This window comes from Pseudorca crassidens, chromosome 11, assembly GCF_039906515.1.
Source record: "Pseudorca crassidens isolate mPseCra1 chromosome 11, mPseCra1.hap1, whole genome shotgun sequence".
Classification (NCBI taxonomy): Eukaryota; Metazoa; Chordata; class Mammalia; order Artiodactyla; family Delphinidae; genus Pseudorca; species Pseudorca crassidens.
The window spans coordinates 104,783,721-104,789,416 of record NC_090306.1 but is presented as its reverse complement, the minus strand read 5'-3'; the positions used below and the strand labels follow the sequence as shown (position 1 = coordinate 104,789,416).

General features: G+C 52.8%; 1 long non-coding RNA gene across 7 annotated transcripts; it reads left to right on the top strand.

The window, feature by feature from the left end:
* Positions 1-512: 512 nt before the first annotated feature.
* Positions 513-5,282, top strand: LOC137203024 (uncharacterized). Of its 7 annotated transcripts, none has more exons than XR_010932859.1 (4): positions 513-704; positions 1,560-1,674; positions 2,725-2,834; positions 3,862-5,282. It is a non-coding gene; the product is annotated as an uncharacterized lncRNA (long non-coding RNA). The 7 variants fall into 7 exon arrangements; XR_010932856.1 differs by having other exon boundaries at positions 2,719-2,834; XR_010932858.1 differs by lacking the exon at positions 513-704 and having other exon boundaries at positions 1,095-2,834; positions 3,862-4,365; positions 4,527-4,618; positions 4,911-5,282.
* The last annotated feature ends 414 nt before the right edge of the window (positions 5,283-5,696 follow it).

Here is a 5,696-nt window from a genome sequence, read left to right as displayed (position 1 = left end):
TCTGTCCTGGATCTGCACTGGGCTCCTTCGACTTGGCCACAGTTCCTCTGCTTTCCAAATGCCCTCCAGGCTGAGACCCAAGTGTCCCAGATGGTGGTGGGGGTGTTGGGATTGGTGTCGGCCTGCCATCCCCCCACCTGGACTCCAGCGCCTGCCCCACCTGCAAGGGGAGCTCCGCGGTGGGCTGGATGGAGACACTCCTATTGGTGGTCTTGGGGGCGAGGCCAGCGCCTCCTCCTCCATGGGGGTCTGGATCCCGAACCAGCCAGCCTGTCAGTCACCTGCACTCCCAGGGCCTGGCCCAGTGAGACGGCCTCAGACTGTGATCTGGGCTTTGGGGAGGAGAGTCAGCTCCTCTCTCAGCCCCCAGGAGCCTGTGCAGACTTCCGGGAGCCTCAGATTGACCACCTGCACAATTGGTTGTGAAGCTCTGTGCGGCAGCTGTCAGGCAACGGGCGTCAAGGGGCGGAGCGGTGGGAGGGACAAGCGCTGAGGAAGTGCTTGTTCTGGAGCCCGGAGCACAGAGAGGGCAGAGCCCTGGGACCTCCCGGCCCGCCTCCCTTTTCACACCCAGACCAGGGCCCTCGCTGCTGTGGGCACTGGGCACGGGGTGGGGTCCCTCTCAGGTCCCTCCACCCCGACCCCCGAGCCCCACCCTCTTCTGATTCCGTACAGACGGTGGCTCCTTCCAGGGTGTTTCTGAGGTGAGCTCTGCATCCCCACCGAGCGCAGCGCCTGGCCCAGAACAGGGCCACATGTCCTGTGGGCTCAGGGACAGAGTGGGAGCAAAGCCAGGGAGATGGGGCTCAGCCTGGGGGGCACCCTGCAGAGGGGGAGGGAGCGGGATGTTACTGGGAATAAGGCACCACTGATATGGGGTCCCGGGTGCCCCGGGAGGTGTATGGCACCTCTCATTGCACACAGACACACACACACACACATACACACACACACATCACACACACCATATACACACCACACACAGACACCCCACACACAGAGACACACAAACACATACACAAACACACACACACAGAGACACACACACACACCATATACACACCACACAGACACCCCACACACAGAGACACACAAACACACACACACATCACACACACCATATACACACCACACACACACCACACACACAGAGACGCACATGCACACACACACCACATACCACACACACACCACACAGACACACAAACACACACAGAGACACACAAACACACACAGACACACACAGACACACATAGACACACACACGCACACACCATTTTACTAACTGAAATTGCGTCACACGTCCTAGGCTTTCTTGTGCATCATTTCCGGTACTTTTGTTGTAATCACGTACCTGTGGTTTGGGTGATGCTCTAACGGTGTAACAAATCGGGGTCCTGCAGGGGTGTTTCTGATTCTCGCTCTCTGCACACAGCCCACTGTCCGCGTCGCCCCCTGGCGGCACTCAGGGCTGCTCTCAATTCTTGGGGATGAGGACTCAGGATGGGAAGGCTGGTTCCATGGTTTTGTGTATTTTTAATTTAAATATATTTTTCCAGATGACTTTCCGAAAGAGCAGTTATAATTCACATCTCCCGCAGTAATATGCAAATGTCCTTTCCTTCACGTCCTCACCAGAAGGTGTTACCTTTTCAATTTTGGCCCAGCTGAGAGGTGAGAATTGATGTCTCCTTATCAAAATAACTTGAATTTCTGGCTACTTGTGACTTTGTGTAACTTTCCCCACTATTTTTGGCCCTTTGGGAACTCTCTAGTAAGCGCTTGTTCCTATACTTTGCCTAACTGTCTCCTATTTGTCTCTTTAAAAATCAATTGTGACAGCTCTCTGCGCATTACGGCTGTGGCCCCCCCGCTGCTTTCCTGTCATTTCTTAGTTACCAATATTCATTAAAATGTTTGCCTAATCCAGAGGTTACACATATATTCGCTTTCTTCTAAGATTTATTCTTTCTCATGCTAATGTGTGCTGTATTTGCTATTTATTTCTGAATGTGAGATGAATTAGAAGCCCAGCTGATTTGCTTAATTATGAAAGCCTCTTTCCCGGCGTATAAATGCACTGGCCTTTTACCCCCGGGCTGGGCTCCGTTCCTGGCCCACCCCATGCACTCATCTGCCGTGGTTTTCATTCCAAAGGTGTTACTATTTCTCAGACTGGAGTCCCCTCAATCTTCTTTTCCACAGTTTTCTTGGTTACTTTTAGACATGTATCTTGTTATAGGAATTTAAGGTTATTTTATGCAAACTACACACTCACACACAGAAACACACTGGAATTCTATTTGGAATTACATTAGAGTTTTATCTTAATCTGTGGAGAATTGATATTTTCTGTTTTATTATGTCTTTCCAACCAATAACCAAGGATTCCTCTGTAAATAGCCGTGTCTTCCTTTCCTTCCTCCACGAACCTTTAATGATTCTTCACTAGGATCCCGGCAGACTCGGGTCCCAGGTCCCCGTTGCTGCTCCCTGACCTCCTCTCCGTGGGCGCTCATTCCTGGGATCAGGGAGGAGCTGAGATGCTTGGGGAGCTGGCACCCCGCTCCCCCTTCAGGGCGGGCAGCCTTCCCTTAGGGGAACTTCGCTCCCGGCAGGGCCGGCAAGCTGAGGCCTCCCTCACCCTCTCCTTCAAGCATCCGCTGTGCTCAGAGCTGGGGACACACAGGTGTGTACACATGGTTTTTTCCTTGCAAGAAATAGTTCAACGTTTAGGCAAAGACAAAAGACAAGAGACGGATGATCCCACGGCACGCGACACGCACGGAGGAAGCGACTTCTACGGGCCTCTGTGCTGGCAGCTGGGGACACAGGTGAGGAGTAGACACTGTCCCACTGAGCAGGGGGAAGTGGCCCGGGGCGTGGTCACATGATCAAACGGTGGCAGCCTGGGAAGCAGGGCAGGACAGAGCCAGAAAGAGGGTCGGGGGCAGAAGGATGTAGAGGTTCATCTGTGGGAGTGCAGAGCCCCGGCTCCAGGCTATGGGCTAGCAGAAATCCACAGGAAGAGAGGAAACCAGCCCGAGAAGAAGCTCGGAGAGCGGCTCAGGCCACCAGCTTGAGCCTAAGGGGCACCTGAGGGAAGGGACGCTGCTCTGTCCTGTCCTGGTAACTCACGCTCCCTCCTTGTGGGGTTCCAGCTCCCCTATGGGCTTTAATAGTGGGACACGAGGAGGTCTAGCTGAGTGTTCACCTTGCTGTGAACGCCTAGCCTCATCTCCAGGGGGCGTGCCTGGCTGAGCCCCAGGGGAGGAGGGGCCGATCGGGAGGCGGCCCCCCTGCCTGCAGGTGGCGCGGAGTCCAGAGGGCGGAGGGGGCCCGTCCACCAGCTCTGGGCTCCCCGGCTTCCCACAGGCAGAGCGGCTGTCAGCCCGATTGATCATGAAGCCGTGCATCTGCCTCCTGAAAGATAAATTCCAGCATTCCCGAGGTTTCTATTTCACTTAACTGAAGCTGAAAGCGGAGAAGGAACAATTAAACGCAACCCGAGGCAGCCCCAAATAAGACCCATCAGAAGCCTCACATCCAGTCCCAATGGCACATTCATCAAAATGTCAGTTATTCCAAATGCGGTTTTATCTTAATGCTAATTTCTTCCATGGAAAGACGAGCGATTTTACCGTTCAGTGGTTATCAGGGACTGGAAGAAGCTCTATGCATCTTAATTCAGCAGGTTGCCTTATTTACTGTCAGCTTCCTTATAGCCCGCTGACAATTTCCTCACTTCTCGGCTTTGGGATCCCTCACCTACGACGGGGCTGGTCCCACGAGGTATGGGCCACAGCAAGTCAGCTCACGGTTTTTCTGTCCCCTCCCTTCCCTTCCCTGTGTGTGATGTAGGAACCTCGAGAATGGTTGGTCAACCGGTCCAACAGGACACGGCACATCTGGCTGAAGTCACTCTGCATCCCCCATGGGACGTCTGCTGTGCGTGGGCACAGGACCAACCCACGTGGACAGTCCTTCCCTCAAGATTCCTGGGCCCGGAAATGCCATCTCCCCTCCTCCATCAGCCTTGACTCTTCCGGGCACTGGGCCCCCGAGAGGGAAGAGGCAGCAGGTGCATCGTGGGGGGATGGGCAGGTCAGAGGCTGTGTGGTCACGACCTGGTGGCACTGAGTCTGGAGCCTCGGGGCCCACCCGATCCCCTCTCTTCCCTGAAACAGAGCTCTCCCCATGGCCGCTCATGAATCCAGCAGCTCTTTTTAAGTAACATGTTTGGAAATGATCTGAGAAGTCAGAAATCAAGAGCCTTTTGGGCAGAAACGCGTAATGAATGGCTAGTCGGCAGATCTGGAGAAAATATGGTCGACAAAGAGACAAAGAATGGACGAACAGCAAGAGGTGAGATAGATGCTGGAACCGGTAGGTACCTCTGGACGAGGCGGGGAGGTGTGCTTGTTTCGGTGCCCCTAGACACTTTGTAAACCACACTTCACATTAAAGTGTTCAGGAAATGAAAGTTAAATGGAACTGGGGTAATCTGTTTCTTCCTCAATTGACAGTCTCCGTGGGGACCCGGTACCCACTTTCCTGGTGGTTTCTCCTACCCTGCGTCCGGCTCTCTGGATGTGTGCCAGGTGGAGGTGTGCGCCAGGTACCAGCTCAGGTGTGAGCCACACCCTAATGAGCACCTGCTCCAGGGTCAGGCCGGGACAGACTCTGGGGTGGGGGGATGACGGACCAAGCAGGTGACCAGAGCTCACAGGAGCGCTGGAATCAAGGCTGCCTGGCCCAGGTGCTCGGGAGGGCCACCCAGAAGCAGGTACTTAAAGGTCAGGTTATTTATATCTGTGGTTAGCGGGCCCCAAGCAGGTGGAGCATCAAAGATCTGTGCGGCTGCCCGGGGGTGTGTGCACAGGCTGTAACTGGAGGTCATGTTCGGTCAGATGGACTGGACAGGAGAAACCGTTCTTGATGGCGGAAAGCACAGGAAAAGGCCCGCAAGAAAGCACAAGGAAGAAGGGAGACACAGCGGGCTCTGAAGGCGGCTGCACAAATCATCACACACATCACGGAGCTGGGCAGGCTTCCACTGGGGAAACTCTGCTCGCTTCCTTGCGCCTCTGACTTCCTTCCAGAAGGAAGGGGATGCTACTAGATCAGTTGCTATTCATTATTGTTATAAATCAATGAATCGTTTCATATCATTAATAGAAATCAATGTATTAAATTCATTTCCTGTTTTCGTCACGTGTCTTCCTGTGAACTCTTCCAGCCAAACATAAATAAAACCATAGAGAATAAATAGAATAAAAACATGCTTCGCCAATCATTGCCTTTAACAAAATTTTTAAATCGTCCATATTCGTTTCTGATTACGGTTTTTGAAAACAAATTATTATAGCTGTAAGTGAAACTCCTTCTGCACCTCTACCATTCCAGTCCCTTCCCTCCCCAGAGGTAAGCTTGAGGCAGGGGTTGCATCCTTTCACCTTCTTCCACCTCCTCCCGCTTATTGGCCTGGAATAGAGATGGGATTGCTGGAACACCAGCAGCCATCTTGGAATGTGAGGCAACCTTGAGACCAGAAGCTATTCAAAAAAGACGGTGGGACAGAAAACTAATGGAAGCCCATAATTCTCATGTCACCATGAAGCCACACACAAGCCCTGGATTTTTGGCCTTTTGACTTAATTATATAAGAGAAAATAGTTTCTTGTTTTATTCAATCT